General features: G+C 39.7%; 1 long non-coding RNA gene across 1 annotated transcript; it reads right to left on the reverse strand.

Annotated features, from left to right (window-relative positions):
* Positions 1–7606: 7606 nt before the first annotated feature.
* Positions 7607–27459, reverse strand: LOC119808286. Its single transcript, XR_005284415.2, has 3 exons — positions 27272–27459; positions 10077–10170; positions 7607–7792 (listed from the first exon to the last, which is right to left on the reverse strand). It is a non-coding gene; the product is annotated as an uncharacterized LOC119808286 (long non-coding RNA).
* Positions 27460–27572: the final 113 nt, after the last annotated feature.

The following is a 27572-nucleotide window of genomic DNA, read 5'->3' on the forward strand; positions in this document are numbered from 1 at the left end:
TTGGCAGCAGTTTGGCCTCTGACTGACACATCTCCAGTTTGCAGTGTGAAACAGAGACTTAACGATCAAGTGTTGACACAAACTGTGTTTATAGGAGTGGAAGGAGATGGCACTGACATTCTGAAGCCTTGCTCTGCCTGCGACTGAATCACCTACATATCCCTATAAGAAGGAAAAATGAATGAAATGAAGTTTGTAAAGTTCATCCAATTGTGATCGGGCCTGCCACAGTCTAACCTGGCTTTCAATTATTAATGGTTGAGATTTAAAGTAAATTTAAGAGTTCTAAACAGGAATGCTTGGTGCTAGGCTGGGGGTTAGCAGTAAACACTTCCCACTCGCTACTGCTGGTAGAAAAGCACCTTACAAGAACAAGGCCTTTCCTTGACCTAGGAGCTGTGTCCCCTCCTGGCGAGGCATCCTAGAAAGGTAAGGCTCTCCAATTGCAGCCCCGACGCTCCAGTCCCCCCCTTTACTTTTTATCAGTCTACACTCCCTTTCGTCCCCACTCCCGGCCCAACCTAGATCATGAGTGTATCTAGAGGCGATGTGGGCCCCTATATACCATGCCTAGAATGTGAACACATTTATTGTTAAAGAGGAAATTAGAGTGTCCCCACTCCTTCCATTAGGACCCCAACAGTTACGCTTCCCTTCCTTTTACGAAGTTTCCTTTTACCATATTAAACCCTCCAGTCTTCCTTTCATGTTACTTTAAGACACTGATCAAAATCTTTTGTTCCTACTTCCCTTCCCCGTAAAAGAAAATTAGATTTGTTTTCAGGCTTTAATCCTGCTAAGATAAAGCGAATCAGCTCTGTTTTCATTACTGTCCAGTCAGTTCCATCAATCACGGAAGGGAATCACTAAAAGCAATCAGCGAACAAGGTCAACAGCACTCAGCAGAGGCCAGCGCAATGGTGCTTTAGCAGCTCAAAATGAACACTGGAAACAGGATGACAGTGCTTCACAGCCCTGAAGGGCCCAGGCCAGCATCTTAGGAAGCCGGCTCTAAATGGGGAGAAGATAAAGCCGAGAAAGGAATTATCTTTATTGCGTAACAGGTCTCCCAGTACCTAGCCGTCAATGTGACAGAAAGCTAAAAGCTTCTCTTGGGGGTTAGGGGTATCTTTTCTTGGAGTTTGAGATGGAAAGTTTAAACTTCAGGAGAGCTTCCTCTTCTCTGGTCATTTGTGGTGTCACATCTGAGAAGGAACTGGGGCATCTTTCAGGCCAACATAGGCATTAACTAGTAACAAGGAACACAGACTATTAAGAAGGGGGAGAGTTATGAGAATCAATACCAGGTTAAAGAGCCAGGCTTTAAAGTGGTAGGATCCAAGATGGCTCGGTTCCGGACTCCAGAACCTAGTCAGTGGTCTGAGCTGCATGAACTCTGATCATTCTCCCAGATTTCTATCCTCCTGCTTGAAATACCAAGTTCCAAGTCCCGGTTTAACTGGCCTAGCACTGAACTTCAACCTTTTAGGGCTGGAGAGAGACCTTGATTTGGGGCCACTAAGACAGTGGAAAAAAAATCAAGGGGTTAAGAGAAGAACGAGGAAGGTCAGTGGCAATGTTAATTCCCCACAGAGGAAGCTGAGTGTGTTACCCACAGAAGGGACAATGCATCTCTGGGGGCCATGATGGTGTCCGTGTCCACTATGTTACTGAAGAAACTGCTTTAGCCCTAGAGGTCAGGACTCATCTTTTCTTATAATAACAGACATCTAGCAAAGCACATATAAACTAGCCCTGGGAAGCAGCACTCTATTTAATGCAGTACAAATACTTAAGTATCTGTTGAGTCTCATGTTTTCCCTCTTCCACTTACATTTTCCTATTATCTAGCAAACATTCTATAGTCAAAATTGATAAAAATAGGATCTCTATAAGAAAAGGCTCAGTGCAGGGTAAGGAGAGTCCTGAATCAGAATCTGCCCTTGCTTCTACCCAATGTGACCTTGGGGATGGGTCACAACCACTTTGGATTCTTTTCATCTATAAAATGAAATGGTAGATGCTCTTTAGAAATCTGTTCAATTCTCTAAGTTTAACATCATGGTCACAAACATACAGATGACAGAGACTCGGCTAACTTAGAAGAAATGTTTATAATTTTCACAGTATGACAAGGCTCTACCCTGAATCTGGACAGAAAGTAAAACCTAACTTACTTGGTGGCATTTAGGAAAAATTGCCAATATTGTAGAAAATCTAGATCACTATTATCAACCTTTAAAAGAAGGGCAGTAGAATCAATTTTTCAAATAAAGCCTAGCATTGAATTTCAATGTCTAAAACAAATAAAGGTCAAAGCATTCTGCTGAAGCTAAGGTGGGAAGACTGGAGCCCCACCGTCATCTTCATCTCCCGGACTGCCAGTGGCCACTCATCCAGCTCCTAAGTAGACGTGCCTCGGCTTTCCTGAACCTTGATCAGCAATCTTGTTTCCGAAAGGAAAATAGAAAAGGCTTCCTTTAGACAAGTGGAGTCAACTGCCTTAAATGCTATTGTAAGTTTATCAAGAGTGAACTTTAAATAAAAAACAGCAATTAATCCTCTACATTACTAAGAATGTATAGAATATTGTTTTAAATAAAAATTTAGGTTCCATGTGTTTACTAGACTTATTTAGCAAGTTGAACTATTAAATATAAAGAAAACTTTCAATACATGTTATTAACTTATACATTTAAATTTTTTGATAATTTTATTCTTGGGTTTTTTCTGTTTGTTTTTTTTAATAGTCCCATTTCAGAAGAATGATGTGTATGCCTATAAAGCCAAAGTAATTTAGCATATGTCTTTTTATAAACACCAAAGGGGCACTTACTAAAAAGTACTAAATAACATAAAGGCGGACTGCTGTCTCTGTACCTCGTAGTGACGGTTTCCTCAGCCTTAGCAGAGTATAGCTTTGCTCTGTGTACTCGTTGATTTGGAAATATCATCACTCAGATGAGGATATGAACTTTACTGTGCGTTCCGCACATAAAATGCCGAACATGAGCCAGTGAGGGTGTTCAAAGGTTCCTGCCCACGCATCAGTCATCTTTGTTTACAAACACCAATGCATGGACAAGCACATCATTTTACCTTAAATTAGAAATTAGTCTTGAAAACAAACACGATTCACGTGCTCAATTTACTTCATCATTACTGAGCTTTAATGATGCCAGATTTTAGTCAGAGTAGAAGGCTATGCAGACTTTTCTGGAAGATTTCACCATGGGCAGAAGCAAAAACATGCACTTCTAAGTCATTAGCGAGTCTACTAACATTTTTTGACAGGATGTAAGTCTTAAATTGTCTACGCACAGCCAATTAGGTATGAAATGGCTTAATATATGGACATACAGCATATATGGACATAATATATGGACATACAGTATATATGGACATACAGCATATATGGACATAATATATGGACATACAGCATATATGGACATAATATATGGACATACAGCATATATGCAGGTAAGAGAGCAGCAATACCATTTCTGTTACAAAGGGTCCCTGCTAGTGAATGTTCTATGCTGATCATGCCAAACTATCTTTATCTGTTGGTCAGAGGTTAAAATTAGACAATTAGAAAATTACAAAATTGGATTCAAAAGTGATCAAAAAGTGTTAAGAAAACCAAGCACACTATAGGGCTGTGGCCATGCTGTTGAAGTCCCACGGATTCTCAGTCCCTTTTCACTTCTGGTCAAAACACCTTCACTTCCAACAGCCCGTAACTGTAACTGGTAGCCAGGAGCCACCCTTCCTGTGCATGGCCTACACCGGGTGATAAGCAAGTTTCCTTACCTGGTTCTCACACTGCTTGGAAGGGGTAACGATCAGCCAAGTGTGTTGTCTATACCCTCCCAGGGCTCCCAGGGGCATTGAGGTCAAGTTGTCCAATGTTTACTTGACTGACACAGTTTATAAGCTTTCTTCTTTTCTACCTCTTTCCTTCCCTCCTGTCATCTTTAAAACCAACCAGAAAATTTCCCCTCACAATCTATAAGCCTACTTTTGGGAGAAGAGAAATGAAGATGAGGAGACTTAAAGATGAACCCCACAGGGACACTATATGTGAGGATTTGTCTAAAGGGGGCAACTGGCAGATACTATAAGCAAAAACAGTAAGAGAAAAAGGGCAAAGTTGTACTGTCAATGGAGATGTACTGGCTCAAGCATAACAACCTGGAAATTCTTATTTGAGATAGGAGTTAGCTATGTAGCTTCACCTGCCTCAGCCTCCAGAATCCTGGGATAACCTGGTAGAGAATCTGAAAGTTTTATGGTTCTATGTACTGACGAACGCTGCTACTGGTCCACCTATCCTCCTCTCCAAGGAGAGCTGCAAGACTCCCCAGCAGTCATGCAGGTTAAGAAGCTACCTTACCTTGCTTCCACTGTCAAATGACGCATGCATGTGAAGCCATATGGAAACTATGATACTGCAGCTCAAATAAGGGAAACATGTGACACAGAAAAGCAGATTTAGAGAACCGCTGAGGTCTAAGCGGGCTTGGGGGAGAAAGGGATGTGGGAGATGGTGGGGAACACTAATCCAAACTGAGGATGAATGACGCCTTATGGGGGAGGGGCTTATGGAAAAGGGTAACGTCTAAAGATCTCATTTTCCAAAATAGACTAGAGAGAAGAAAGTAGGAGACAGAGCAGCTCAGTGATTAGCAGGACCCTATGAGCAATGGTTAGACTGGGATACTGATAAGTGTGCACTGGTTCTGAATATGTTGACTAAAAATGTTTCTAAACAAACAGCTAACCTCAGGGTCTGAAATAAAATCTAGACTCGCTGTACAGGAAGCCAGACATAGGACAGGGTCAGTGATATCCACTAATCCTGTTCCTTTTTATGTTTATTTATTGTCTGAGTGTCACGGTGCATGTATCAGCATACATATGGGGTCAGCAGATAACTTGCCGGGGTTGGTTCTCTCCTTCTACTCTGTAGGTTCCAAAGAGCAAAATCAGCTTCTCAGGCTTGGCAGTAAATGCCTTTCCCTGCTAAGCCATCTCCTCTGCCCAGAACCCTGTTTATTCCCGGGTTCTTTGAGTAGCTTCACCTAGAACCTAAAACTGCTTTCTAGATGACTGACAACGAGGGGCCACACTTCCATATTTACATCCAGAGGGGAGGCTGGCTTTGGGAGGCTATTGTATGTGGCAGCTTTCCTTTATGCCAGAGCATCAGAGCCCCTTTGTTTTTACTGGCTCAAAATCCTTTAAATTTGCTTGTCTCTTATTTAGTCATTTCCAAGAGAGTTACCAGGACTGGCTGAAGTTTAAGCAGAGCCCACCCTGACCTAGGAGTGGTATGTGGTTTCCCTGGCCACATGGGAAAGGAGGGCAATAGATTCCTAATGAAAAGGGATGACAACGGAGACTGAGTAGTCAAGACTGGAATCAATGACATGGAGGGAAGAACAGACGGAGTTTGCCAACAGGTGGGGTATTTTAGAAAACAAAACAAGGGCAGATCTTACAATTTGGCCTTCAATAATTGGGTAGAAAAGGTGAGATAGGCAAGACTGGATTAAATAGTAAGTTTGAGGATAATCAAGGCTTCTGTTCTTTCATTTTCATCAAGTGAATTTAAAGATGCTCCCTCGTCAATGCAAAGACACGTCAGTAGATGGGAGTTTAGAGTTCTAGCGACAGAAAAATAACTGGAAAAAGATCTGAAATCATACATACATACATATATTTTTAAAAGTGCCTAACACAGGATGAGATTAACAGAAAATACATGGATACAGAAAGGAATAAACTCAAGGCAGACTAGATGTAAGCTAGGATTTAGAGGTAAGTGCTCAAGAAGACACAATAAGTGGCTAGAAGACCCAAAACCAATCTCCAATGTCACATGACAGTGGACTGAGGATTCTACAAATTGACAATGTTCTACCTAAAGCAGTGGTTCTCAACCTTTTTAATGCTGCAGTCCTTTAATATAGTTCCTCATGCTGTGGTGAGCCTAACCATAAATTATTTCCATTGCTACCTCATAACTTTAATTTTGCTAGTGTTAGGAATAGTAAATATCCATGTTTTCTGATGATCTTAGGTGACCCCATGAAAAAAGAGTCATTCAATCCCTAAAGGGGTCATGACCCACAGGTTGAGGACCACTGGCCTAAAAGGAGGGATATATTGCTGCTATTTACTTGGAAAGGGCAGGGTAGCATATGGTATCCTCCTGGAATACATACAAACTTACAAACTAAGACATAAAAAAACAAACCCAAAGATGACCTAGAGGGGAGGGAGTGGTTGCATGCCTTCCAAAATGAATGCTGAGCCCTGCAACTGAGGCTGACCTGCTTGAGGGTGCAGTTTACACAGGGACATTCCCAACGGCTGCCTTTCCCCATGTGGTACGGGATAATGTGCTGAAGTAGGTGTTCCTGGTGAGGGGTAGATGTACAAGTTAAAGCCACCAGAGAGTAGGGCATCCTAGGAAGATTCCCCCCTACCAACCTGTAGCTGTCTCCTCAACGTGCTATGAGTAGGCCCTGCCAACAGGTTTCATTATATGATGCAGAACCTTAAACACCTTAGAGATTTGGGAAAGCACCTGGAAGGACAGTAAAAAACAGCAATTAAGGCATTTGAACCAAGACACTGTAAGAGCGAAGGGTGTTCCCTGGAGCCACACAGTTGCTGGATGAAAATCAGAGTGCTAAAAGTGGGCTACCTCCGTATGAGTTAGCTATTGGCCACAAAGTCCTGATGACCCATAAACTGTCCCAGTTATTGCTAGTTGTGGGTTTAGACAGTAATTCTCTACTACAGAAAATACTTTATGGAGAAAGGAGGCTGGACTGAGCTGGAAACGCTTACCCGCTGGCTGACTTGCCAGCAAGGAGCTGCCTGAACAGCACTGAAGAAACAGCCAGGCAGGAAACATCCACCACTTTTGCAGAAAATACTAGCTATATGTACATGCCATTTACTCTGTCCAAATTCTTTTTTGTTCTTTATTTCATTCCATCATTTACCAGTTCCAATGAGTCCTGTATACACCAAATTAAATCTCCCAAACAGTAGGCATAGCAACAGTAGTAATTTTCCAGAAACTCTGTTGTGTGACATGAATTATGCAGTAGCTGAGAATATACCCACGTTGCTAAAGTATCCTGGGCCCACTTTCCCAATTGTAACAGAAATATTATTCTTAGAACTGTGACCAAATAGCCAATGGACTCTACCAACCACTAATAAGATTGCTGACTCAGAACTAAGTAAATTACAGAGATCTAAAATGATTAATATTCTAAAACCACAGGTTTTGAAGGCCCTCCCTTATAAATAAATATTAGTAATGTTGCCTACACTATCAAAAGACAGAAGACATTAAAGTTTAAGGTGATGTAAAAGAAGTATCTTGTAAAACTGGACTGAGATTTCATTGATGTGACTCAAGAAAGGTGCTGAGCTGGAGATCTGATGAATCGCAACATCTGTTTGAGCCTCAATTAATATTAAAAATTTTATAATGTGGACTTTTAGCGTGTTAATATATCTTTTGAAAACCATGAATATAAAGAAACAGAGGCAAAAGATCAAGACATCTGAACCAAAAAGATTAGATCAAAACATTTATTTGTTTTGTTATAAAAACAAAAATAAATCCAAGCAGATAATGAAATAACTTTAAAGTATCGCTTCCTTGCTCCCTGTCCTAGAATTTAGCCCACAGTCCATGTGGAAGTTCTTGCTTCCTGGATGCTATGATGTTTCCATCTTGTACCCATGCTTCTCGAGTTCAGCGCTGAAACACAAGACAAGGGCAGTATTAGCATTCCCTCTGAGAACTCAAAGACACAGCTGTTTTTAAGACAGAATAGAATAAATCAATTAAGATTGGGTCACTAACTTAGAACATTACCAAATTTATTTTAGTCTCTAAAATGAAACCATAAGAAGGCAATTTGGTATCAATATAGTAATTATAAAATTGTTTGTTCTCTCATTACTTGTAATTTTCATTAATTTTCTCATTTATGAACCTACTTATAGAATGAGACTTTTCTACTATTCTACAAGAACCTTACAAATATTATACTAATGTCCTATTTCTAATGTATATTTCAATATAGCACAAATATTTAGATTTATGTGTATGAATGCTTTTGCCTACATGCATGTGTGTCCTGCCTGTGTGCTTACTGCCCACAGAAGTCAGAAGAGCGCTGAATGGTTGTAAGCCACCATGTGGGTGCTAGAAATTCACCTCAAGAGGAACAAGTGCCTACACCAGCGTGTACCATCTTCCCAACCCCTCAACATAAATTTCTGTTGCTCTGTTTGTTTAGGTGGAGATAAGGACTGAATCAGCGCCCCATGCATGCAGAGTGGGCACACTACTTTCAGCCGTATCTTTAGATACTTCTACTCTAAGAAAATTCAAAGCCGGGCGGTGGTAATCCCAGCACTCGGGAGGCAGAGTCAGGCGGATCTCTGTGAGTTCGAGGCCATCCTGGTCTACAAGAGCTAGTTCCAGGACAGGCTCTAAAAAAGCTGCAGAGAAACCCTGTCTCGAAAAACCAAAAAAAAAAAAAAGAAAATTCAAGATCTACAAAGACCAGTATCAAAATGATACAATACTGCTATATGCAGGGAGGAAACTGGCCGCTGTTTAACAAATGGTGCTGGGAAACCTGGGTGCTCACATGTAAAAGTGAGCTGTACCCACATTACATGCAAAAATTCAATCAAGCGCCGGGCGGTGGTGGCGCACGCCTTTAATCCCAGCACTCGGGGAGGCAGAGAGTGAGGCGGATCTCTGTGAGTTCGAGACCAGCCTGGTCTACAAGAGCTAGTTCCAGGACAGGCTCCAAAGCCACAGAGAAACTCTGTCTCGAAAAAAAAAAAAAAAATTTTCAATCAAGCTAAAAGAGCTAAGCTATAAAATTCTTCCAAAGACACATGAATAAACCTCCCTTATCTGGAATTTGGTAATGAGTTTCTAAATCTGATACCCAAAGGGTAAGTAACAATAAACAAACAAACTTGATCACCAAAATTTAAAATTTTGCAATTAACAAAGTAAAAAAAGACAACCTAGCAGAATACCTTAACAAGGTTTTCATACCAATATGCAAAGTAGGTCTCACAATTTAACAACAAAAAGAGGACTTGAATAGACTTCCCTCACCCCAAAAATATGTGTGGTCAAAAAGCACACTGGGAAATGAAAGCTGAAGTTACAAGGAGACTGTGCTTCATGGCTTTCACTTATAGATGGCTACATAAAAACAATAAACGAACAATATTATATTTGACCACCGCTACTGGGAAACCTTTTCAGTGACTACAGACAAGTCTGACAGTTCTTCAAAATGTTAAAACATAAAATTACCATACAACCCAGAAATGTTACTTCATAGTCCTCGAAACCTGAAAATACATGCACATGCATGTTCATAGCTGCACACTATATGGGTAAGTGTGCGGCATATACAGCATATAAAAAGTAGAAATGTCCATAAACTGACAAATACATAAAATATGATATATCATACATTAAAGAATTATTGGGTTATGAAAAAGAATAATGTACTTCTATACACTACCATTATTTTTGAATTTGGGAAAGATTATGCTAAGAGAAAGAATGTGGATACACAAGGACATATCTTATATAATAACATTTATATGAAATATTCAGAATAAGCAACTTGGGTGATTTTATAGACCACTATATAACTCCAATCTCCAAATTTGAAGATCACTAATTGAGTTCTCCAATTAGATTTATGATTCTAATTTCGGCCCAGTTATCAATACTGGCTGAAAATAAATGTTGACAGGATCAAGTTCATGAAAAAGAGCAAATATGCTTTTATTTAACTACCTTTTTAGAAGGAACAAAAGGTGTATGCATTATTCTGAAATACTCCTGTTTAGAAATCCAAAGGGTGAAGGAAATGTCTTATTTTACATAATGAAAAAATCATCTCGAAAGTTCTAAGAGGACAGCTATCTATGTACACTGTACATTCCATGCTTAAAATTAATATTGATCTTTAATAAAAATCTGGCTGAAAACCTACCGTAACTGATTGGAGAAGTCATCTTCTACATTGTCATCATCCCAATTATCCTCCCAGACATGTGCATCTTCATCTTCATCTAAGCCAGCCCAGTCTAAAAATGGAAACAGATGCCTAAGTATTTCTCATACATTATTTCCAAAAGGATAAAAACTTCAGAGAATTTGCCATTAAATATCCTCACAACTCACAAAACAGCTAATACTTTACCTAAGAAAAATTGTAATCTTCCTCTACAAATCTCTAATCTTTTGCTATCTTGTTCTAATTTTCTCCATGCTCAACAGGTCAGGTACACACAATGATTTTGTCAGCACACAGCAGCCTCATGCAAGCTCAAATCCCAGCATGGAGAGGAGATGTGGACCAAGTTCCTACGCCTAGCTAGGGAACTACTGGCAACTGAGAGCTGCTCTGACAGCAAGACTCAGTTTTTCTTTAAGACCCGACAGTAAGTGGATCAGGCTCCAGGGGAAGGCCACACATTCAGAATATATGGGAAGCACAGACTGGACTTGATGGATTGGGGGTTAAAAGACACAAAGTTGGGAGTGGGTAGGGAAGGGAGCAGGATCTGGGAGGAATTTTGGGGAAGAAGTGAATTATGATTAAAAGACACTGAACAGAATTCTCAAAGAACCAAAAGGAAACCAATTCAAATTATAACCCACCACTAAATGTCAGTAAATAAAAAGCAACATAAAATTTACAAGTTTTTTTTTTTTTTTTTTTTTTTTTTAAAGACAGGATTTCATACAAATCAAGACTGGTGTTAAACTCACTGTGTGGGAGGATGGCCTTACATTATTGATCCTCCTGCCTCCATATTCCAACTACTGAGATTATAGGTGCGTGTCAGGAAGTCCCTTTTACAGAAGGAAAACATAAATACGCACAGGGGCGAGTGGTGCTGTTCTACTTAATACTTTCTTTTCTTTTTCCTCCCTTCTTTGGCTTTAAAGGACAGACTTAGATAGCTAGATTTCAGTTTTCCTCAGAACCAGAAAAACACATGTGTAAATATCTCTAGACATTCTTGTAGAGGGTTAATATCTATAGAGGGGTTGGAGATTTTGCTCAATAAAGTGTGCAAGTGTAAGGAACTGGGTTCAGATTCCCAGTACCCACGGGGGCAGCTGCCTGACATGGAAAAAGGTCCTGTGAGTTGCTGCTTCAGTGAGAGTTGATGGAGTTAAGAGAAAGACTGCTGACATTCACCTCTGGCCTCTGCACACGTGTATATATATCCATATGTATGTGTGCATACACACACTTACAAAAATATCTACTGCTAAAATAATACTAACAGCACAAGCTCTAAAGCAACTCAGTAGTCAAGCAAAAGACTAATCAATTAGATAGCTTCATTACAAGCAAATATTTAGTTAGTCAGTCAGAAAGAGGCATACAATGAAATATAAGTTACCCCAAATTTCCTTTCCTTTACACCTCTGAACACTACCTCATGGAATGCCTGAATTAGGAACTGCATCTCCGACCTGCCCTCTACTTCCAAATACAGCTCCACTGCTAAACTATCCTTTACACCTTCTAACTCTACAAATAACTGACTCTAGACACAGATCCAACTTACTGGCCGAAAGAAGAAAATGCAAAGGAATCATCCTAAAATTCCTTTTTTATACATGCATCAAATTCTGCTTATTTAACCCCTAAAATAATTCTATAGTTGCTCTTTCATTCCTATTCCCTTTAACTAGAACAAACATTCACACTAGACACAGTAAGTCCCTACTGCTAAGGACACCATGCATTTGGGAAACATGGACCAGAGATTTTGAACTGGATGAGATCTGAAAGACCCCATTTCCTGCCTGAGGACTATATATCATGGTACAAGAAGGCACCATGCAAGCCTTCCGAAGGAAAGCAACGAACAGTCCTACCCAGCTATGGTGCCTATGAACCACAACGATGAGCAGCATGGTACTATACTATACTATACTATACTATACTATACTATACTATACACTAATGTTGCAGTGGTGGCATGCATAGTTTGATGGAAAACCATTTATTCTCTAATTGGACTTAAGGCTTGCTGAACGGGGGGGGGGGGAGCATACTTAGTATTGCAAATTTAGCCAACTACCCAGGACTAGTGGTAGTGAGGTCATGGATGCTGGAGGAGTACCTATAGCTACCACTTTACTAAATCAGCACAACTGTTAACTACATTCTAAATATTTATCCATGTACCCACAGATAAGTTCTTATTCTTCATCATGGAAATTTCGCTTTTCAATAGATGGAGACTATTACACAACTGATCAAAATGCAGTGACCCTGTCCATCCTAACTGAACCCCAACATCTACAACACAATTCACACACCTAAGGTTCAGGGATCATTTCAGAAGAAAGAGTAACAAGATTGTAAAAGCCAGGGGAAAAAGAAGTCTGCTGTGAGATTGTCTCGCTTAGAAACATCAGAAGCTACACCCGTGATGTCTCCCCAACATGGCTGCCTAAACATAACCTGAACAAGATGATATCAACAGACATGCTCATACGAAAGGGGAAAAGCTCATGAAGCCTCAACTGGAAATAAAAAACTACAGGCAACTTAAGATTGGTGAGAGCTGGGAAAATAGTGTTTCCCAGGGAAGTGTCCACCAGGGAAAGAGCCCTGAAAACGTAAGACAGGTGACATTACAGACTGTGCAGGTATGTGTATGTATTACATTACATTACACAGCCTGTGCAGGTTGTGTGCATGTATTTAAGAACATACATGACCACCAGCAGCAGCACTGCCAGAGAAAAGAGGCCATTTATTTAACAGATAGCCAAGAAAGGAAGGATTAGAGGAGGGAAGGAATATGGGAAAATGATTTATTATATTATAATGTCAAAAAATATTTTAAAAACCCCAACACATGCACACTATCCCTTTTCATCTGTTCCTTCTCTTTTAGGTCCTGATAAAAATTTAGCCTCCTAGGGATGGCCCTTTAATTCCTCCCCCGCTCTCTTCATTTTGATGGCACCAGTCTCAGAAACAAGAGCATATGCCCCCAAGCACCTACTTAGGCTTATACCATTATAAACCTGACTGACATTTTTACAGATTAACACACTTGTTTTAAAATAATTTTTCTAGTGTGTAATATACACACACCTGCAATACTAGCACTAAAGCAGAGGTTCATGAATTTCAAGTCAGTTTCAGCTACATAGAAAAATCCTGTAATAAAAGTATCAAAAATGGAAAAAACCAAAATTTTTTAACATTCAAATCTACTCAGTTCCTTCATGTTTGTTATTTGTCTTATGTATGAGTATCCTTCTAGTGTGAAAACTGTACAATGAAGAATGACCCTAAATATCTTAATTTTTACTCAGCTCCCAATTCTATACTTCATATTTTGAAATTAGAATTTTCTTTGGTGTGTGTGGGTACACGTGACTGGTGGGAGTGCACATGCATATGCATAGAAGCCCGGGTCATTCGGTGTTCTAATCCATCACTCTCCACCTTATTAACGTCTCTGTCTCTGAACCTGGAGCTGGGTTGGCAGCCAGCAAGCCCCAGGAATTGTCCCGCCACAGTTCTGGGGATACAGGCATGTGGAGCCTTGAACAACCTTTGCTACGGATGTTGAGAATTCAAACTCAGGCCCTTATGCCCACACAGCAAGCACTCTTAATTCCTAACCCATAGAACAATCTTCTGAGTGCCTGCTTATGGTTTTGTAAATGATCACACATTTGATGCTTATCCCATCTTCTGAACCCACCCACTACCTGGTTGACTTTTACTTCTGAACTTAATTCAAATACTGTTTATTTATTCCGTCATTATAAAAGCTACCTAGCTTCCTGAAGAAATGGTTGATTTCAAATCCTTATCGAGCAAACCACTAGACAAGATATTTATTTTAAATGCCAGAAAGAACATCAGCACTAACAGAAACTTAAAGGAGTAGCATACTGAATAAGGGGGGAAAAGCCAGTCTACAACAAATATTGGACAGAAAATAAATAATCCTTACAGTTCCATTTGTAGAAGCACAAACAAAAAGACAATCAGAAATGATCATTTTGCAGAACTTCATTGCAACTTAGTAAAAGATACTAACCAGTATTAAAATTATGGAGTAAAAGATGGGCGACTTACTCATTATAAATGGTGACACACAGCCATTGCTACCTTAGCCAAGCAAACAGACAACATTACTAAGTTAGAACAAATTAACAAATGTTTCTTAATGTAAGCAGTAAGAGATACTTATTACCTTGGTAAACTCTAGTTAAAGTTAATTCTGAATCTGTAAGACAAATGAGAAGGTGAGACTTTCTATAACTGGCTACTTGTTCAGGTGCCTCATCACTACAGTGGGCTGGGCCCTCCCACATCATTCACTAATCAAGGAAATGACCCAGAGGCTTGTCTACAGGTCAATATGGTAAGGGCATTTTCTCAGTGGAGGATCCCTCTTCCTAGTTTGTGTCAAGTTGACAAAAAACTAATGAGCACAAAAATCCACCTCAGAAAACACCACCTCTAGAAATTTTGAATATCACATCAGCACCCCGGACAAATAACTATAGTTAAAATATGTCTCATCTCCTTAGAAATAACATCTACTATATCTGCCTCTGTAATTCAGTAACAGCACTTAGCACATGAACAAGGTCATGAAACACGAACAAAATCCTAATCACAAAGGTAAGATCAGATCCTGTATATTTCTGATTTCCCTCCCCTCCATCCAGAAGCCAGCAATGACTGGTATTTTCTGAATGCGCTAACCGTCAGTTTATCTTACTAGTCATCTAGTAGAAAGACAGCATGTACAGGACTGCACAGGTCTGCAGTAGGTCCTCTGAGTACAGATTATGACTTCCAGGAGTCCAATGTCTGTTTCTTCTTCCTTCTCTTGGACCCTTTCCTTCTATTTGTTTTATCCAATTCCAGTGTGTTAGTTTTTGTTTTATCTTTATTATTACCTCTTAGAAGTCTATGTTTTCTAATTAGAGACAGAAAGATCAGACAGGAGGTGAGAAGGAACTGGGAGGAATAGAAGGAGGAGAAACCATAATCAGGATATATTATATGTGAAAAAATCTATTTTCAATAAAGGGGGAACTATGAAGATTTCAATCTTACGGCTTGAGTTTGAAATACCTATGTTTAAATGTTGTGTGTGGCCTGTGACATTATTCTGAAGGCTGCAGAGCTTCTAGTGGGTACGTCTGGCTGGTGCAAGCACATCACTAGGGGTAGATTTTGGAAGATAGCCCAGTGGAGTTTTCTACCTTTTGTAATTACAATCAAGTGAACCAGCCCTATGTCATGCACCAGGTGCCAGGCTCTCCCTGCTATGATGGGCTGACATGTCCCTGAATCTGTGAGTCAGAATAAAATTTTCCTTCTGTAAGCTGTTCTGTCGATGTTGAGAAAATAACACAAGTCTCAGAAAATAAATAACAAAGGTACAATTTAGGCTTTTTATGTACATATGTAATAGATTCAAAATATTCAACAGTAGTGTCCACAAGGGCATTTTATTACAGTTATAGACTTAAATTTTTCTGGTGTAAAAATGGAAAGAAGAACCAGAAAAGAACAGAAATTTGGAAGGCATCTTAGCTAGTCTTCCTACTTCAACTACCACAGTCACATCCTTTCCGGTTTGTTTGTTTGTTTTTCGAGACAGGGTTCCTCTGTGTAGCCCTGGCTGTCCTGAAACTCACTCTGTAGATCAGGCTGGCCCCCAAGTGCTGGGACTAAAGGTGTGTGCCCCCACCACAAAGCATTTTCCAGTTTTAATAACTAAATATTTAAAGTTATTTATCTTCTCCCTACCCTTAATTCAACTAAGTCAATATGGGTGAGATGATTTCCTTCATGGACTATCACTGTCTTTATTATTAATAACAGAGAAAACTATTACATCAAAGTGGCAACAGATGCTAAGATCGAATTTTATTTAAAACAGGAACATCAAATCTGAAGCCATGCTCAACAGTGAGTGCTTATAGTTCTTTTAGAAGACCCAAGTTTGGATTCCAGCACCCACAACTCACAACCAACAGAAACCCCAGCTCCAGGGAATCTGACATCCTCTGTGGGCACCTACATGCATGTGGCACACACTTACATAGGCACATAATAAAAAGTAATTATGTTTAAAGATCTTCATTTCAGACAGTAGATGTTTCTCTAAATCACCAAAGATCATTGTGATGGTTTTAATTTTTCAATTAAAATAGAAGAAAACCTTAAAAAGCCTAGGTTCTTGGCTGTAAACCTTGTAGCAGAACAACTCGATTAATTATCCTATGCAGCAAATGAGCACTGGTGGAAAGTATTCCTTTCACTCCTCCATATTCCCTCCGGACTTAAGAGTTTTCTAGCCATTCAGTAACTTAACTAGTTTCCCCCAAGAAACTCTTTCATTAAAACTGGCTTATAACAAGTTTAGGCTTTGTACTTTAAGATTTTATAAAATGGTCAAGATATGACTATTTAAAATCTACTGATATCTGGAACTAGAAGGGTCTTAAAGATCACTCTGCATTCCCCTTTTGGCTTGAGAATAATCATCACCACAATCAAAAGCAGATGAAGAAAGGGTGCGTCACCAAAAGATAGACACTTAAGAATCAATCCCCATCCCTCCAGTCTTAAAACCGTGTCATAAATAGGCTATTTGGGTAAAGAACAGAAATAGGAAATGTCAAAATCTGTTAATATACTTTTAGGAAATTTTATAAGTTATAAAGAAGGGAGTTTAAAGTTTAAAAACAAAATTTGCCAAACAATAATATGAACAAAGACCTAACAGTTTTTGAGAAAAAGGGGGTGATATGTCACTAAAACCACAATGGCAGAATCTGCAAGGCACTGAAACACTTCCAACTAAATAACTTCCTATTAAGTGAGTGGTTTCCATTTGCACCAGTCCCTAAAAAGGAAATGATCATGTGTGGAAAGAGGCAAGTTAAAAACATAAAAAAAAAAATATAGTACTTTTTGGAGAAAGCTTATGAAGTCTTTCAAAAACACTGCAAAACCTTAATTGTCTTCTGAAGCAATTGCCTTTTTAGAAACACGAAAATTATAGGGTTCCAGAAACTTTTAATCTAAATTATTATTTGATTCAAAATGTTGATTTCAATATTGTTATTACTTGGTGTCATTCAAATGTCTCCATGATGGTTTTACCTCTTTTAATTTTGTGAGGGAGAAGCTTGTTAATTTGTAACCGAATGCTGCAGAAAATCAGCAGCAAGAAACATGACTGAGTCAGTGATTTGTTTTATGAAGTGCCAACACTTCTCTAAAAAAGGCAAACTTCTTACCCTACGTGTCTTTTTCTTTAGGATGATGCAGTTTCTAATGTAGCAAACTGAGTAAGAGGAGCACTTGGCTTAAGAATAAAGCATCTACCTCTCCCTTCTTTAAACAGGCACCTCATGCTTTAGTGGGAGAAAAAGAAACTGTCTCATAAAGCAAGGAAGACAATAAACACCACAGGCAAGTCTTGAGGATGCATGAAAACGGCTGTTTCCTTTGTAATTTATGTGCGTGGTGCATGTGCCATGGGATACATGTGGAGGCCAGAAGAGTACTCACAGAAGCTGGTTTTCTCCTACCATGTCAGGCTGTCAGGCATGGTGTCACTCACAGACCAAGCTAGCTACCATGTCAGCTCATTCCTTAGTATCCTTACCTCTGAAAATGTAAGCCACCCCAATTCAATGCTTTTCCTTCATAAGAGTTGTCATGGTCAAGATGTCTCGTCACAGCAATAGAAACCCTAACTAAAACAGATGCCTTATTAATGTCTAACAATGTCCTTTAATATATAAATGAATATACATTTTAACCTTCAATTTCAATGTATTGCGAGAATTGTGATCAATTAAGTAATTATAGCTTTTTACATCAATTTATCTGCCTCCAGTAGTGTACTGTTAAAAAGAGAGCACCATGTTTTTAAAAGAATTGGAAATAACCACTAACAGATTCCCAATAAATTTCTAGTAATTCAAAAGCTACAGAAAAGCGTGGTCTTGAAAACCAAAAAGAAAAAAAAAGTTTTTTTTTTTAATAGTCTTATCTTCTAACATATGTCCCCAAATTCCTTAAAGGCATGAAATATGCCCCCTTGGAGAAAAGTAAAAATTCTACTTAGCATTTTCATGGTTTATAAATGCTTTGTATCAGCCCCAAGGGTGAATCTACTATTACTATTCCGCTAAATGGGCAGAGTACCAAACTCCCCTCTAAACCTGGGTCTCTCTACCCACATATTTGTGCAATTCTCAGACCTTATCAGAGAAATGTCTTCATGCAGTGGGTGGTCTAACACTGAAACTCGTAACTGGTCAAACTGAAGGAAGTAAGTGTCCGTGGAGCACTTAGTCAAAAATGGGACATGTGTATTACAGCCCCTTCCCCAAGGCTCAGAGACCATCATAAAGGGGGTGGGCCAAGAGCCTGGAAGAGCCAGAGGTTTAAAGGCCTGAAGGGACACATCAGCTACTGGATATGACAGCCTATTGTACTATGAACTCCAGCTGGTGAGGTTGCCTTCACAAGCCTTACCCAAGTCAGTGAGCATTCCAGCATGAAGGGGTTCATGGGTCTCCAGCCCTAACTAGGGAACTATGGCCAGTTGATGCCTTCTGGAGGAGGAGAAGTCAGGTTTTTTAAGGGTGTGGCTCCTGGTAGGTACACTACACTCCAATGGAAGTCTTCATACCGTGAGCATATATTTGAGCAGCACAAATTGAACTCAGCAGGCTTTTTTGAGAGACTGAACACAAAGTTGGAGCATGGGGGGAGGGAGGATGATCTGGAAGTAGCTAGTGGGAGGAATAGGGAGCTGTGAATGCAATAAGAACATGTTCTATGAGTTTCTCAACAATGAAACTGAATTTTATCAATGAATTTTATCATACATGCATATGTAGAGCATTACATGATGAAAATACACCAAACTGCACTTACTATCAAGTGAGCGAAAACAGAACTATGACACAATGTGAGCGTGGAGCCACAGCAACTCTCGACTTACAGGTACATGGGTTCCTCCTGGAACTTTGCTTTCTAAAGGCTATCAATGAAAACACATCTTAATGCACTGCACAGATCTAATGTCCGCTTAGCAGACAAGAAGCAGCACTGTTCTCGCACACTTCCTCTTGACTGCTGTCGAAGGAGAGCTTCAGAGGAAAAGGCAATCCATAAATGGCGGTGCTGCCAGGCCACTGAACATTCAGTTATTTGTGGCACGAAGTCTAAAACTAATGCTCAAAGTAACCTATATAACCATTATAGTTATCCCTAATTATCCTTTAAAAAACCAATTCAAACCCAATTCTTTTCACCAACTGTATATTATTTGCAAAATGTTTCCACTTCATTGTTTTTATTAATCAGTACCTTCAATTTTGTTTAATTTGATAGAGTTGCCGAAATTCATTACTCTAAAAATGCCCTCACGACTTAAAGTCTTACCCTGTTTTGACCCTGCTTCTCACTGCTCAGCACTATCCAACCTGAGCACGATCATCCATTTCCTGGACTCAAAGTGCAAAACCAAAACCTCTCATGTCCTAGTATTCCTAGCACCCCATATATAACAAGCAGTCCAAAGTCAATCAATTTGTCTTCCTGTTATTCAGGCACTATCATCCCACTTCACTACTAACCCACGAAACCCTTCTTACCTGAGTTATTTCAACAAAATTTACTACTTGGTCTACCTGACTTTGGTCTCTACTTTTGTAAATTAATTCTGCTGGTTTACTATTTCCCAATAGATTACTGCCCATACAAAACCCACATGCACTCTCAAAAGCAAAATAAGCAAATAACAATTTAAAAACCAACCCAACCCCCAACAACTTAAAATCTACTTAAGAATTAAGTCCAAAAGAGTTATGCCTTAAAGATTCCCAAGATAAGTCTCTAGCTACCGGTGTATACAAATCCTAGCTTTAAAAAATTATTGGGGGGAGGGGAGCAAACAAACATGCCATGTTAGGTGGAGGCCAGAAGACAACTTAGGACAACTTGCTGGAATCCATCTCTCATCCCACCTTAAAACAGGCTCCAACTCAAACCTGCAGAGCAAATGCCTTCACCTACCCCACCAGTTCTAGCTCATAATACATACACATGTATATTTACCACCAAGCATTTACTTACCCCTCTCTATATTTCAATCTCTTTTAAAAAGATTAATGCAATCATGTATATGAATATTCTCCCTGCATGTATATACACAACGTGAATGTCTGGTGTCATAAGAGGGGCCAGACCCCCGGGGGAACTGGAGCTACATACAGGTGGTTGTGAGCTGCATGTGGGTGCTAGGAACTGAACCTGGGTCCTCGGCAAGGGGTTCTCTTAGCCACTGAAGAAAATGTTCACACCATTTCCATCTCTTAAAGTATCTGTTCCAATGGTGCTAACACATGTTTTAAATGCATGGAAATAACTTCCTTTTTTTGAACTGTTGTTGAACTTTATGATTAGTTGTGTTCTAATATCCCAACACACACACACACACACACACACACACGCACCCCCTACAGAAGAAGGAAACAGAAATCTCACCTAGAAGCCCAACAGATAATAAAGACTGTATCAAATTGTCCAAGTTTAATCAGGGCTATGTGTATGAAGAATCCAGGGGAGAAAGTAAGTCTTAGTGATTCTTTCCCTGGGATAGGCATTTCCCTAGACTAAAGTACTCTACTTGGTGACAAAGCCACTGGTCCTAATTTATCAGCATTTATATATATTCCTTACCACATTCAAACAGAGATTCTGCATAGAGTGAATTCTGTTTCAGTGCAGTGTCTACTAAATGTGACCCTGGTTGTTGTTACTATTATTATTATTTTGCTAAGTCCTCAGTAAAAACTCTACAACTCATAGAGCTATTATGAACAGTAAAAGAGACTATGGGAAGCATAGGAGCATTTAGGATTGGCAATGGCAACTAAAGAAATTTTCTCTCTCCATCCTTCAGTATCAGGTTTATACACACACACACCCATACACATATTGAATAAATCATTTGTTACATGCTAACTATGAAAGGAGGTAAGAAGTCTAAGTAGAGAAACCTTTTCCAAAATAAAGACAATACCACAGCTACCAAATTAGATAAAGATACACTTCAAAAAAAGATCAAACTTTTGCAACTTTTATTTCCCCTTTAATGTTTTCATAATTCATCTTTCAATGAGCAAAGCTTAACAACAGTAATGTTAAACACTGAGAATTACAATTGCTTGTTGTCTGCTCCCTACACAAGCACTGCAATAGCTAATCAAGTACTCAAAGACAAAGAATTTGTTTGTACTGTCTAACATTCTGGTTTACAAGTCTTAGCTCTGACTTCCATGGGGATTACTCATTTTTATTTTCACACACCTGTAAACAACGTATGCTATGTATATGCAAAGTATGCTATATATACAGATATACTTCTTGTGTGTCTTTAAAATTTATATTAATAATATAAATAGCATGGGGCTGGGGGATAATTCGGGCTGAATGAGGTCATGAAGGTGTGAACCTCCTAACATGGTTACAGTACAAAAAAAAAGAGAAGGAGCTGACCTGACCAGGATGAAACTGTCAACACTGTCTCACCAGACTGAGTGAGAAAATAATATGTTTATTGTTTAAGCCATTCAATCTATAGTATTTTCTTCTGGTAGTTCAAGCAAGCTAATACAATTAGGAAAATCTTTCACACTAAAAAAAAATAAATCATAGGCAAAGAAACTAAGAATGAAGGCTAGCAATTCAAAAAAAGGTATAGTGGTTAGACACACTCAAATCAACAGAAAAGAAGAGACTAGGAGATAGCTCAGTTGGGTAAAATACCTGTGGTGCAACCATCCAAACCTAAATCTGGCTCCTCAGTACCCATGTGGAAAGCTGGGTGTGGTGGCATGCAAAGATCCTGAGGGCTTGCCAGCCACCTAGCCTTGTCAAACTTGTCAGTTCTGGGTTACCTGATAAACCCGGCTTCAAACATAAGATGGAGAAAGCAGCCTCTGACATTAACTTCAGGCCTCCATATGTATATACACACATGAACATGTACATATGTACATACCACAATACGCACAAACACATACACACACAAAATGAAAGTGACCCATAATAAAAATGATACAATCTTAGCTCCATCCATCAGACTGACAAGAACTAAAATGTTTAATACCTACTGCAAGTTGTAAATGGTCACACACACACACACACACACACACACACACACACAACTCTTCTCAAAGAAAATTTGAGAATATGTTTACATTTAAAGTGCACCTGGATTTGGATGAGGTGCCAAGCTAATGAAAGACAACATCTGTCTGATGGGGCAAGACGTGGTTGGTGTGCCACAGCCTGGAGAGAATGAAGGAGCCCTCTATACTAGAGTGAGGAGGGGAGAGAGTACCCTGGCATATAGAATGCTAAGCCCAAATAAGGTGGGCAGAACAGGCCAGCAGAAAAGAGGATAAATAGACAACACATTTAAGATATGGTAGATGGGTGTTGAGTTACTAGAGAAGTTATAAATGCTGAAAAGGAAGAAAAGCAGTAAGGAACCTGTGGTTCTGAATTCCAAGTGGAGAGATCTATGTGAACTTGATGTTTTACACACACAGACACAGACACACACACTGCATGTTCTCTAGTTCCCTTTCACTGAGAGCAATAACACCCTAAAAGCAGTATCATAAATGGAATCAAGATTCTGTTCTCCATTCCAAACAAAGTAGGAAAATACAAGACTAGCTTCAAATATCTGTGTCAAATGCTAGCAAAATCAGGGAAAACGATAGGGACGTGTCAAAAATCACACAAAAACAAGCTTGAAGGAGTTTTCCATATTCAACTGTGGGACCACCAGAGGTTAATAATAAAAGTAATAAATTATAATCCATTGAATTAAGAGTCCATCTGCACACAGTAATATAAATAAATGAGAAAATAAGCATATAAATGCATTAAAGGCTTGGGGATTGGAATTAACATGTACATGGTTTATAATGTCCCTCCCCACAAACAGCTATTAATTGCAATTCAAAAATTTACTTCCTTGAGCCGGGCGGTGGTGGCGCACGCCTTTAATCCCAGCACTCGGGAGGCAGAGGCAGGCGGATCTCTGTGAGTTCGAGGCCAACCTGGGTTACAAGAGCTAGTTCCAGGACAGTCTCCAAAAGAAACCAGTCTCCAGAAGAAACCCTGTCTCGAAAAACCAAAAAAAATTTACTTCCTTGAATACAATTTCTAAAAAAAATTTACTTCCTTGAATACAATTTCTAAAAACAGACATTCAGTAGGTACCTTCCCATGTAGATTAGTTATCTTCTTTTACAGCTTCAGTGACACAAACTTTTATTTCATACCAATACCATATGACTAACTTAAATGTTGGGTGATTTTGTTTATATGACTACATTGTATTTAATAACTGTTATCAGCAAAGTCCCCTTTGGTACGACATAAACCAACTCGCAGAGTATGGATAGTAGTCAACAATGGTTCTGTCTTCCTCCGATATTCATCTAAAAAAATCTTTCTGATAGTATCTTTAGTGTAGTTAGTATCCAATGTTCATAATATTTTAATGGTACTGTTCTTATGACAAGTCTTTCTTAAATACATCTATGTTAATTTAAATTCCTTGGCTCCCACTCACAAAATGCCGGCCATTTTTACCTCTGCAAGTCATGTGAATGTGACACACTAAAACACGCACCAGATATGGAGACCTCTACAGGATGCCTTACTTTGTCAGACACCAGTGAGAGGGCCTTAGTTACTCAGCAGCAGCTTCAGGGATCACCAGCCCACTCCCTGACTCAGCAGATTCTCACCATTCTCTACCAAATACCAAGGTCTTACCCAGGAATTTAATAGGATAGGATGAAGAGGTGGGTAGTTGTGTATTGCTAATATTTCAGTATATACATGAGTATCACTGATCATAGAAAAATTAAACAATAGTTAACATAGCAGAACTCTTGCAAACCCTACTGCTCTTTGAGGTAAACTCAATTTCACTTAAATATTCTAAAAAAGCAAGACAAAATATCTTAGTTCTGGAAAAGGAAAAAAGAGAATAAATAAAATAATCTGAACAACCACTGCTTCTTCCTTCTTTCACTATCCACTTCTAAATGTCAGTAAAAAGAAATTAAAATACTTTAAAATCCTTTCCATATCTGTCTGACAAGGAAAAAGTAGTTAGAAGTCTCAATCATACAACAACTTCAATTTTATAACTCATTCTATAACCTTCAACCTAAGTGCATGATGGATGAAATTTGAAATGTTCTGTAGACAAAGTTGTTAGCTGGGTTTAAAACTGTAACCTTGTGAAGGCCTCCAGAAATATATTAAAACCAGTCTTACCAGAATTTTGAATTTGAATGGCTTTCTTATAAAGTCTATTCTCACTTAGCATAAACAACTAGAAATCGTGTAGATTGCATTCCACAAAGATTCTAAACATGACTTTGTAACAGCTCCTACTTAATGGCCATTATAGTACATACCCACCAATTAGAATAATTGTAAGGAATTGCCAATTTAACAGATTCAGACTAAACAAGGGAACTGGGGGGGATAAATGGAACATTTGTTCCTTTGTACCTTCAGAGACTCACTCCAGATGTTATACTTCACACCGGAACAATGAGGCCTCCATACAGTCATTAACTTTTCTTTTTAAAATAAAATTTACCTTTCTTTAAGATCACTACATTGAAATCCCATCCAGTAGGTTCTTATCTGGGAGGAGCTGTAGCAACAACACTCCCAACAAACCATGAATACATAATTCAATGACTTATCTGTGACAGGCTCTACTGTGTACAGTCCACACACAAGTTAACCTACCGAGAGTAGTCAGCCCCACTACAGAACTCTCAGACTGACAAAGTTCTCAGAAGTAAAATGCCCTACAGATGGCAGAGATAATTCCAGACTGGATTAAAAAGAGACGTGCTCATTTATTCCAGTAGGGCGTCTGTAGGAGGCGTGTTTGTCACAAAGGCGACCACATGGACAAATATATCTTCAAAAGGGAAAGTACTTGAACACAAAGCAGGGTACTCATAACTGAAGAGAAAATCCAAACCCCCAAATTCTAATAGGTGTTTCTAATGTTCTCCTGAACAATGTGAATGCCAACGAAGACTCGTGCTCCATGCACACCTAACATCGACAGAAAATCTATACCATGACGACACAAAAATATGAAATATCATGTTTACTCTCAACGAAACAAATAAAAGCTCTTCAGTGATTTTTTTACAGGTTTATTTTTCCTTTTAATTTGTAATCAAAAGTTTTCATTTGTAAATATTTAGTGGTTTCACCAGTGGGATAACTTTATATACAGCAAAATCTCCCTAATGAAAAGTAAGGAAAGGCTATTTAACTGATAACTAGAAAAGCATACACTTCCATAACAAATGCATTTCAAATTATTTCTCATTCTAAATGTAAAGATAACTTAAACTAGATTCTATACATCCAGAGACAACAAATTCCTAAGAGCAATAAATAACATGGTGTGTATGCTGGCAGAAGTCTCTTGCACATCCTATTATCTTTAGAAGCTTTACTGAAGTGTCTAAACACAATCCAACTGTGACCACTGAGCAGACTACTGCTCACAAGTGGGCTCTGATGGACACACACTACACAAGTTGACGAAAGTGCTGTAAAGAATCTAGTACATCATAAGGAGACAGCTACCTCTCAAATCCTTTAGCCAGTTCTCAACTAGTTGTTATAAATAGGTACATACACTAAATGTAAGGGATAAAATTTGTCTGGGAATATTGGTCTTGAGTTGGACATTTAATGGCAAGGATCTGTTTTTTAATATGTCAATTTCTAATGCTTCAGAATGGGACGTTAGACTAGACAATGTAAATCAAAATTCTAACAGTGTAGCTGTATGGAATAAGGAAGAAAGGCCACCTGAAGTAAGTAGTTGGAGGGAATTGGATCCTGCCCTCACTTAACTAATTCTATCACCAAGCTCTGTTAGAGGATTATTAATGACCCTGAAAACAAAACACCAGATTGAAAAGCTAAATTAATTACCAGAACAAGGTAAACTATACCACAGTATATTGTAGACTCCTAACTGGAAGGAAATGTGCTCTGAATTGGTTTATGAGGCTGTGTAATATGCACACTAATGCTCTCTTCCACAAAAATTAAAACACGGCATCCTAAGTAAACAGACTAAATGTTTCAGGGATGTGCTTTTATGGAGCATGAGATCATGATGGAGCAACTTGTACAATTTTTGTCAGGTGATAATTGCTCGACGCCCCATATGTGCACAACTGACCACAATTTTCTTCAGAAAGGCACCAGAAACTCACTTTCTAAAACAAGGTAAATATTTGGGAATCGTACTCCAAACAATCAGCCAATTCCGAAAACGTACGGGGGCAAAGAGATCTAGCAAACAGAAGGGTAACAGTTTCAACACCCAAAGCATGGGCTTTGGTGTGAACAGAGCGTCCCTATTTCAGCTTCCACGTTTCCATAGTGTTGACACTGGGCCTGTTTCTCGATTGTTCCAAACTTCAGTTTCCTTACGTGAATAGATACAGCAATTATAGCTGTGGCAATGGAACTGTGCTAATAAAGTGTGGACTTACATTCCCAAGATCATAGCAACCTGTTCCAACATTAGCTGTATTACACCTACAACGAGAAGAGGGAAGCACCTCTAGTTTTGAAGTTAATTTAGAATGCGGACGCTAAGGCAAAATTTGTACCGAGTACACCACAAGACTCTGCCTTCCTACTTCGCAGGGCTCATTCCACGGTCCTCGGAGTAGGCAGCACTGCAGCCTTGGGACAACTGTGGAATTTTGGAGAAGTTTACAACCAAAGGGAGGCTGTGACGCCGAAGCGAAAGTGTCCCGGGCTGGAGATAGAAGGCCACACACGCGACCGCGTGGGGCCCGGCTGCACCTGGGCCTCTCGGTGCCGAGACACAGAGGCCTGGGCACCGTAAGCGACGCCCCGGGGCCCCGGAACCCCGAGGCCTGCACACCCGGAGGCCGCCCCGGCCCAGCGCCCCGGCCCAGCGAGCAGGTCCGCCGCCGCCGCCCCACTCGAGGCCGGGGCCCAGCGCGAAGCCTGGCAGTTACCTTCCGCGGGAAACTCCTCGAACTCGTCGTCCTCTTCCAGGAGACCCAGGTCGACAGGCTGCTTCTTCTCGGACATCGCGCCGCACCGAGCTGCACCGCGTTCAGAGCCGCCGCAGAGTTGGGAGCCTCAGTACTCGCCAGGCGCCGAGACGGCCCACGCCGGCGCAACCATAGAGACTAGCCAGGAAGAGCTATGGGGCAGCGCGAGGAATGCTGGGATGTCGGAGGTCCGCCCAGCGCTTCCTGCGGGTGTAGCCGGTCCCCTGACTGAGAACTGGGAGTTGCTTTGTTGTGTAGATTT

The sequence above is a fragment of the Arvicola amphibius genome, chromosome 2 (assembly GCF_903992535.2).
Source record: "Arvicola amphibius chromosome 2, mArvAmp1.2, whole genome shotgun sequence".
Lineage (NCBI taxonomy): Eukaryota > Metazoa > Chordata > Mammalia > Rodentia > Cricetidae > Arvicola > Arvicola amphibius.